At 35.6% G+C, this 10,277-nt stretch overlaps 1 long non-coding RNA gene across 1 annotated transcript; it reads left to right on the forward strand.

The window, feature by feature from the left end:
* Nucleotides 1-1,783: 1,783 nt before the first annotated feature.
* On the forward strand, nucleotides 1,784-2,283 carry LOC309798339. The gene is made up of 3 exons (XR_014293079.1): nucleotides 1,784-1,899; nucleotides 1,965-2,044; nucleotides 2,163-2,283. It is a non-coding gene; the product is annotated as an uncharacterized lncRNA (long non-coding RNA).
* Nucleotides 2,284-10,277: the final 7,994 nt, after the last annotated feature.

The following is a 10,277-nucleotide window of genomic DNA, read 5'->3' on the forward strand; positions in this document are numbered from 1 at the left end:
CACTGCGCAATACGAAGCCGTGATATTACTAGTTTTCTCCTTCCTTTAGATGCTGATAACCTGGTCCACTTGGTCACTTTGTGTGTCAAGCAGTTGATTTGTTGACTTCTATGGCTGCAAATGGGCGTGTGTATCCTCCGGGGGTCGTTCAGTTGGTACCATAATTGTCTGAGAGGGTCCGCTCTTTGTTTTCTTCTAGTAGGAATTCGAAATAAAATGTTGAACTGCTCTATATCGAAGCAATTTTCTCGCTTACAGCCTCTTCGGGCATTTTTACTTTACGAGAATATGACAATGTATTTTTATATTCCTATATTATTCGGATAGATAGAATGAGCATAACACTCAATTTTATAAAATGTTTTACTTTTTCAAATTGCCTTCACGTAAATCTACCATGGCTATATTTTATACGATTTTCTTAAACTTTTACCTGAATATGTTTATTGCAACCTAGAAGAAAACTGAAAACATAAAATTTTTTGTTTTTAGTATTTAAGAGGAATCTAAGACGCGTTTAACGTATTCCACGAAAAATTGACAGACTACGCAGAAAAACTGTCCTTATTGAACACGCGTATGTTTTACGGTAGTTTAGGACTTCATTTTTATTTTCATTTCTTTCAGGCCATTTCTTTTGTCGTTTTCTATTATATCTTTACTAACCTTCTATTCAACCATAAGGTGATTACCATAAGCTCATAATAAAAAAGACACCTACAATTTCATACAATAATATTAATTCTTAGCTATCTGCCTTATATGCCAAAACTCAGACTGCCATAATAGCAATGGATACAGTCTATCATTACAGCATTTACTTCCTCTTACGTTTTCGTCTCTGATTCATCGGATCCTCTCTCATTTTTATTTTAATGGCTTCATGGAGAAGCCGCAGTTAACAAATCTAAAAAAAGTTGCTTAAGCTATCCAAGAAATACTTCTGGAACGATAAACATCCTTCTTTATCTTCTTTATGAATCTCAGCGGGATAACTACAAGTTGGTTTCATTTCTTATGGTGGGTCTTGGTTATTATATATTATGGAATGGGAAGATATAATAAATGTCAAATTACACTTAAAATAATTACAAAATTGCATGGTTGGTGTGGTGGATAACCCGCGACCACCAGATAGGGCAATCGCGGGCTGGAAGTTCACAGCGCCCAAAGTTGTTTCGCAAATATCTCAGTATCGAAGCAGTTATATTTCGATTAATAGTAACACTGCCAATAAAAAGAAATAGGCAGTTATTAATGATAATTGATAATAAATCAGCGAGCTTTGAGGTATGTCCTATTATGCTCCTTAGCACCTTTACCAGCCTTCTGTCCTTCGAATCCGCTCGCTACGCTTTCGAGTTTCAGAATCGTGGAGTTTCACAGAAAGAGAAGAATTCGATGTGCCTGAGACAATGACAAGAAGGTTCTTGAAGCGTTTGGATTAATTTCAAAAAGCCAAGCATGAACCGCAGCGAAGAATGCCCGTAATCACACGTGATATCGCACGGTCATGAGACTGATCTTCTAGTCTGATAAAGGGGCACTCTAGAAGGAAGCATGTCTCACTCCTCTTCGGCAGCCACAACGAACGGTTCGTCAGAAGCGGAGAAGTGGTGAGTATTCGGTGATGTTTCTTTATGTGATTGAAATTTGGGTTTTGAGATTCTTTGTTTAAGCTGTTGTGGTGTTTGCCTTGGTAGATCGTTGTCAATCGACCTTTCCAGGCTCTGAAGAAGGCGAAACCGCTGAAGCGTCACCTTACGTATTGTAAATAAACATCATTTTAACAACCTCGTAGTTGTTTGAAGAAAAAACACTAACAACTGACAAGAAGATTCGAACAAACTATACGTTCACTTAGGCCTAGGAGGGAAGCAATCTTTGCAAAATATTAATGTAGGGTAGATACTCTTGAACTTAATCAAGCTAGGATAGTCGTTTGCTAAAAGTCGATCATTTAGGCAGATCGGTGGTTTCCAACAAGAAAGCTTACAGAGGACACTGTGATGAATCGTTATTATTGTGTATAATTAATATTAAGGTAATTTCCACTTCTGTAAGGCTCAAAACAACGTGTCCTCTCATAATTTTATTCATTATCATTAAAAATCCCACTTTTTAACGAGTTGCGATACTAAGCTCTGCTTCATCCACCATAGACTCTCAAGATCTCTCGTCTACCAGCTACCATTTCTTCAAGCTTGTCGACAAGTTCTGTTAGTACAACACAAGCCGAGGTCGAAACTAACTTTATCGCCTCCAGAAGTCCAGAATTTTATGCAACAGAAGATGTATATCTGTTTCTCATTTGTAAAACAAATGATGATGCTAATGGTTTCTATTCCGATTAATAAAGTTTATTCTGAGCTGACATGTGATACTTTATAGATACATGTTGAAATGATGCATCGATTTCCGGACAATCTTTTACAAATGCGTTTTTGATAATTTACGGACGTTCTTTTGACTTAAATGATTTAAAATAAAAAAACGATATAAGGAAAAATAAAACAAAGCCATGTGTTAAGACATAATTTCCTTTGTATCTTACTAATCGGACAATAGCAATTCTGGAGAATTCCACTGAGAATATTTGCACAATTTTTATCACTTTATCACAAGCGTCTCCTTGGCCTTTCTCCCATGCGCCGTGATGGGGATAAAGAAATATAAAATCTTGAACCCACTTAACGGAATGCATCCGAGGCAAATAAGTGTAAAGATATAAGTGACCTCTTGACCGTGAAATGATCGAATCTCATAAACGGAACGTATTTTCCGAGACTTGCAACACATACGGTATGATGTACGGTAGCAGTAGCACAAGGAAAACCAGCTATCCAACCGTATAAGAACAACGATTTTGGTGTGTGTAGTCATTCTATAATACAAAATACTATAATCGATCGAATTTTAAACATCCACGATAATAAAGATAAATTGATAATAAAATTGTAGAGCGGTGGAAACAATTTCACATTTTACGTCTATAGAGGCCATTTCATCGCGATCACCTTTTCATAACGTCGATAAAATGATGGTTTCATTTAACGATGAGTGTGTTTCATCTTATACATTTATTTCAATACGTACCACTGCCAGGTGTTTACTAGAAATTGTTTGCTATTCTTTTTCTATTTGATCTAATACTTATCCTGCATTAATCTCGTTCCAGACGATGGCCGTTTCTCTGTTCAGCCAAAAATTGAAGGAAAAACTAATTATTTTGAGCACTACCTTAATACTTAAGAAATATGCAGACGATAAAGCAGTAAACCTCAACAAGGCAAATTTCTCAGAAATGTTAGTCATGTGAAACGTCCAAGTGTGGATAGATGGATATAGAATGTAGACAAATAGAAAAAATTTCATGAAATATAAAAGAAGAAAAGTAGCTTCCTCATCTTCATATTTTCAAAGACGCGATATCCTTCCGCATTTATGGTGGAACTCCTCACTGGTAATAAAAATTCGGCTAACAAACGTCGTGAAAATGCTAAACATTTGCATATACTAATAAAAACAGCACAAGTAGGTGTCAAGGTAACTGCTAAGAAATATTTTATTAACGTTTATTTTATTAAAATCATAAGAATATTATTAGTAAATAGTAATATTACGCTATTTTCAAGCGGTTAATAATTTTAGCAGCCTTCTATTGCTATCATTCAGATAGCTCTGTATTTTGAGGTTTTGTTTGCAGAGTTTCTCTCCAGATTTGGACAATCAACTATTTACTACACGTCAATGATTAGAGATAACAGCAAGAATTCGGAACAATCCTTCTAATGCTTTTCTGTTTCCTTGTTTTTCTTTTGTATTTCTTTTCATCTGTAATCATTTTTTTTTACAACTGTATGTTAGTTGTTGTTTTTATGATAGGCATTATATCGACTAGCCTCGTTATGTTGTCACGAACTCTTCTTCAGGTAGCTCTCCTGTATTAGATATGAATCGTTTTAAAGAAGAAGCTAGTGTTTAATCTTAACAACGTGCTGAGGTTGCTGATATGTCAAAGTTAATTCAATCTGATGTGAACGATGGGGAGAGATGTGTGGATCTGAATGATAACAACGAGGTGATGGCGAAAGTATTTTACAAATTTCACAAACCTTATGTGGGTTGTAGAGATGCTTACTTTAGGATGAAGAGTTTGACAGAGAAGCATGTGATGAACGTGAAAAAGATCGCTTAGACCACTGAAAGCCGGCTTATAGTTTGATAGTAACGAGCTGTAAATTGACTATTTCTCTCTCTTTCTTAATCTCTGTCTGTCGTGTGTTCGAAAAGTTTCTCTTTTTATTTTCTGCCATTTCCAAATGGATTCGAGTCTATGTGGAATGTATCTAAGTGTACATTGAAGAGGTGGATTATGTTAGTTAGAGATAGGGTGTAAAGTACTGATTGTAAACGTTATTTATTAAGAAGTAAACACTTTAGAGTAAAATGCCTAGAATACAAAGTAGTGGAATATTATGAGAAAATCAGGTGAATATATGCAGTTCTTGAGAGATCTACTATACCCATTTATAAATGCGTACTATTTTAACATTCAATTGTTCTACATACTATGAACATCTCGGTGCAGGTTTCGTCAGTTATTGACTATCACATCATCGTCACAATAGTAACCTTAACTAGGGAGTCCCATTTGTGCAAATTAGTTGGGCACGGATTACCCACCGCAGAATTCAAATCAAACGACTAATCAAGCTCAAGAAAAGTGCATAACTGGCACATAACCTTCGTTATACATTGAGCAGGATGCATTTAGTGAGAAAATAATGACAGTATCAGTTTTTAGAAGACATTTCAGCTCGTTTTGGATCCCAGTAATTGATCTGGTGCAAACTCGATGTAAATATTGAATTCAGGCAACAGACGTGGAAATCACCATAATCTGATAGGATATTTTTCTGAATGTTACCATAGAAAATGTAAATTTCTGAAGAACGAACCTGTCTCATGCTCACTGCCTGGATGCATTACGGCAACTGTACTGACGCCCATCAAACCAATCAAGAAGAGGAGGAAGCTGAGGAAACGCAAAGGAAACGTACTTTGCAGATCCGTTGATGAGTGAAATGGCACTTTTTCTCTAAACGGTACGAGAAATTTGTTTAATTGTTCATGAGCGGCCATTTCGAAAGGACCTAATCAGTTTTAAGTGGAGAGCGGACCATCTGAATCATTTATGATTCATTGCTTGCGTGAAATAATATATTAGGCATTACCCAACAAATCCGTTACCCAAAAATGTGCGTCATCGTAAATGTGTGAAGAAAGCTTAATTGAGATCTGATGCGTAATTAGGATAACTTTGCCATTTTCATATAAGTTTTTAACTCTTCGACGACGATGTGCAATATTAATGCTCAGATTTTTTTTTTGGGTTCATTTTGCGCCTTTTCTAGGCCATATAACATATAGTGTAAATTTACGTAGAATTAATCCATTAATCTCTTCCTATAGCGCAAACAGTCTTCTACAATTTTGTCATGTTTACAGCTCTGAAGTCTTAAAATTATCATAAATTAATTCTCTGTTTTCAACATAAGCCAGTAATGACGCTAGTTAGCCTTCTTCGTCTATGTTCTGGAACAATAAAACAATTTTTACTAGAGTAAATGAAATTTTTTGGATTGTCGACAAATGCGGAATACTCTCCTTCTTCAACTTGTTCTCCAACAACTCAAACAGAAATATTGAGGAGCTCTTACCATGATATTAGCTATTCGACATTCATATTCGCAACTATTATACTGAAATCCAAGCGTAAAGCTAATTCATCAGGTGGTCTTGCAGCTTTATCATTGATTTATTCTCCATTACTGTATTGATTTTCTTTGCTTTTCTTTATGAGTAAATCGAAGCATAATCGAATTGAAAAATGAAGAAAAGTGTTCGTACTCGCCGAAGCAGCGCCATGGAAAACTTCTGATATATCTGTAAGATCAAGAAAGAAAATTTAATTATGTTACATTCCAAGAGAAGTAATCAACACCATTGATGGCGATTATTTAAGCATTAAACAATTTATTGCAGAGAAGCTTTATAGATACAATATCACATAAATTTCGATTTTGAACAATGAATTTCACTACTTCTAGTGCCATGAAATATGGACAGATGTTTTGAACGATGATTATAGAGTAGTAAAATTCGAATGTATTTGTAACCTAATTACTTTCATCTCTAAGGAAGGGTTAAGTTTTCTTCTGATGGATATTCAATGCGGAAGAATCCAGATAGCTCTATTCTTCCATTTCAGCTAGCTTTGCATAGACGAGCTCCTTAACAGTCTTCACATTAAAAAGTGCATCGCATCCGTTCCGTAAGGTCTGGGGAAAATTGAAATGTTCCTTGAAAAAACTTTGCTTTTACCTTCTAATTATTCCCCTTAACGAAAATTGTTTAAGATGCAATATAAGATATTCGCACGGATCATGTTTGTTATTCATATTCTTCAACTTCGGTGAAACATATCTCAGCTTATGGCGAACTTTATCAAAATATGCAATAGGATACAGTGGGTTCCAGACACATGTCGTTGATATTTGTGTATGGCATCGAATTGTAGCAAAAAATTTGATTGGTTTTTCCTTCTTCAAACAAACACGAGGTTGTTAAATAATTTTTATTTATTTAAAATATATTTCGGCCGACTTTTCGACGTGATCGCCTTCTTTAGAGCCGTTTCCGCTACTGTGCCACTTCTCGAGAGAAGTGGATCGTCCGTGCGTGGTGATAGCATGCCAGGAATCTCTGTTGATTCCTCGAGAAGTGGAAGAGTAGCGGACAAATGGCTCTGAAGAAAGCGATTACGCTGAAACGTCAGCCGAAATATATTTTAAATAAATAAAAATTATTTAACAACCTCGTGTTTGTTTGAAGAAGGAAAAACTAACCAGTATTGAACAGTGCCGAGGTTAATGGACAGTCGGTGATGGAAAAAAAATTTGAATTGTTGTTCTACTTATGCTTGTAAAAAGTAATATTTTTGGGAAATTTTATACACCGCAAGAACGCGAAGAGCCTTCTACATTTTGGTGAAGTTTTCGAACAGTCTACTTGTTGAAGGCTACGCTTGTTAATGTGTCAGTTGAAGCGTTTCTGATTCTTACCTTGCTATTTGCAAGTGGTAATGATTGATTACTAGTTCTAATTGAAACAATACTGGATTACAAGAAATTGAAAAACTAATTAGCTAATAACGCTTTAGTTGGATTCATAAATCAATAATGTTCTAATAGCAATTATTCTGTTCTCAATAAATGAGCAAATATTCTCCACAGACGCAAAAATTTAATAGGAAAACAGGCAAAAATGAGTTGTTAGTAGTGCAGCTGTGAGTTCTTCTATCAAATGTCTGCATAATTTTCTACACCATATGCTGTTTTGTCAGTTGTCATCTCATAACGTCCGATGTTATATCGCCAAAAATTATTTTTTCATTATTATATTTTCTATAGATAGATGTTTCTATTGCGATCAGAATTGAAGAATTACCATTTATCCTTCCCTGAGAAGTCGTAATGGCAGGAATATGAAGGCGAGCAAATATAGACTAATACCTTGAAGATCGGCGAACAGCAAAACATATATAAGCTGAAGGTTTTAGTACAATACGTTGAGAAAGCTTTGTTAACACAATGATTTTGAATCTGGTCTAACCCAAATCAGATCCTTTCTCCCTTCATCAAAAATGTGGAATATGAAAAAAGTGCCTCCACTACCGCTAGAATGAAACCACGTTGATCGAGAGCACCCATGCACGATACCACCGTATTTCGATGGTTCTCCTGGTTTTCTGCCAATAACACAACACTCTCTGCTTCATATTTCGTTGACGTACAATTTAGAACTTCTTCGATGTCGACGATCTGTTAGCGTACGCTTCCTTAAGGTTTTTTCACAGAGTCCGTAGCTCTGACGCAGTATTTCTTACTACGAACTGTTTCCAGGCAAGTAGCATGTGTATACAAAGAGTCATTCAGATCAGCTTCGTAAGCTGGTTACTAATATGAAAAAAATCTACCAAGACAATCATGAATATGTTTTCTTTTGCAAAAGAACCTCAATACCACGTAATTTCAACAGCTGGAGAGCTTGGCTGGAAATTCCACAACCTTATAGTATAGAATTTGCAGCGTGTTTCTAAAATCTTCCATGCTCAGGAAAATTTCTTTGACAAATAGCAATTCATTCACGCTAATGATTTCAAATTGGGATCTAAGTAGCTTTGGACTCAATGTCACCGAATTTCTGGGTGAACCATTAGTATCAAAACGTATCAAATAGACTATCTCATGTACTGAAAAAAAATTGTCGAAGAAAATTGGAATATTTAAAAAAAAGCTAAAGTAGGTGCTGCAGTAGCTTTTCGTAAACTTAGTATTAATAGTTAGATAACTCAAAAAAACATAGAAAAGCAAGGATACCACTACTACCAACTTACCCCATACATATGCCTCCTCAGACGTTCCCGCTGATCGTCTGTCATTGCGTCGGCCTTGCCGAAAGTTGACTAAAATTTCTTCGAATGAATTGAGAGATTCCATGAAATCCGCATGAAATTTCACTTGCGGATCACAGTTACCTTACAGTAGACGCATATAATAAGGCTATTAGAGTGAATGGTCTGAAAATGCTCCAGAAGTTGTGGAAGAGATGGCAAAGTCTGAAAGAATTAACGAAAAATTTTAGAACTGTTCTCTATTGGACGGCATCGCCAGCCTGTTTCAGCCATTTGACAATTCTTTCGGAACTCTGAGAAATAAAGAATAACTTCACGAGTTCTGCGAAATTGTTATAAGAATGTGTAATCCTATTGTCGTTGATTTTGTTCGTTACACGACTGGCTTACCTGGTTGCAAGCGAAACATGGTATTTTGGCATTATGGTTCTGTATGATGTGGTGTATGAGGCCCTAAAACAACTGTAAGTTCGACATTACTATCTCAAATGGATCAAAAGCTTCATAGTATTCATCTCTACATATGGCTGGCCATCCTATTCCTCAACATTCTCTTTACCCAATGATTTTCATAACATAAACAACGATTTACATTGCGCCGATCTCCACTTTTTTTGGTTTCTTTTGCTAATTTTTCTAGGCATAGTAGCACGTAGTAAACAATTGCATACATAAAACTCATAAAATTTTTCCTATAGCGCAAACCCTATTCTATAATTACGTTATGTTCATAACTATTAAGGCCTTGCAGTTAATAATCCTAAAAGTTATCGTCTGTTGTCAACATGTCAAAAGTCCGTAATGTCCGCAATAAGGCGTCATCGTTTATGTGTTAATAAAATTTCGGCATTCTCATTTCTTATGGCATGAAAAAAATAGCGCCAATAGAAGGGCTGCTACCAATTGTATCGTTTCCTGAAAAATTTTTTCAGAGCACTCACACCGAAAGAAATAATTCTCTAACTTTACATTATGTCCATTTAAGAAATGAAGCCTTTTTTTAAGAGAGTCTTTGTGTCTTGCTTTTTTCTCCATGACATTTCAGAGAATTATTTTCGTTCCAAATTTTCATGTTTATGATTTTGTTTTCATTTCAATCTACATTCAAGTAGGAAACCAGAAAAAACGAATTAGTAAATTATTTCAACTCAAACATTGATTAAAGCTGGATGGCTAGATTTCACCATAGATCTCTAAAAAATGACTATGTGAAATTTTGATTTTGAATAGTTTGTGATGGTGATTAGAGAATTTAAGATGAAAAGCACTAGGGCGATTAACTGCCATCGATGATTTGGAGATGTTAATTGAAGCTGATCTACATATAACGAAGGGTAATTATTTGTGGAAGAATTAGAGGTGGATTTAACAAAGCCATAGTTTGAAACTCCCTAAACATGGACAGAACAAAAACCTATGAAGTCCTCATTAAGGTCTTTAGTTTGTGCTTATTTTTTGCAACAAGAAAAGATAATTATATGCAAGAAAAATAAACATCTACTAGGTTGGCAAAGATGCTGTGCAGATTCTAATGGTTTCTATTTCAATTAATAACCTTCACTATGAGCTCTGAATATATTTGCCTAAAGTTGAAAGGGTAAGTCATTTTCGTGTATTATGAGTCATAGACGATTCATAGGGAAAGTGTGTAGCGCAGTGGCTAGAGGTGCCTTGCGATATACACTAGTTCCGATCTGGGCTCCTGGCTCATTTAACCGTCCGTTCCTTCGGAGTCAGCGACTTGGTACCACACTTATCTGGGAGAAATAAAAAACACTGATTTGACATATGAATTGGC

Source organism: Mesoplodon mirus (genome assembly GCF_964341445.2).
Source record: "Mesoplodon mirus genome assembly, contig: HAP1_SCAFFOLD_2915, whole genome shotgun sequence".
Taxonomy (NCBI): Eukaryota; Metazoa; Chordata; class Mammalia; order Artiodactyla; family Ziphiidae; genus Mesoplodon; species Mesoplodon mirus.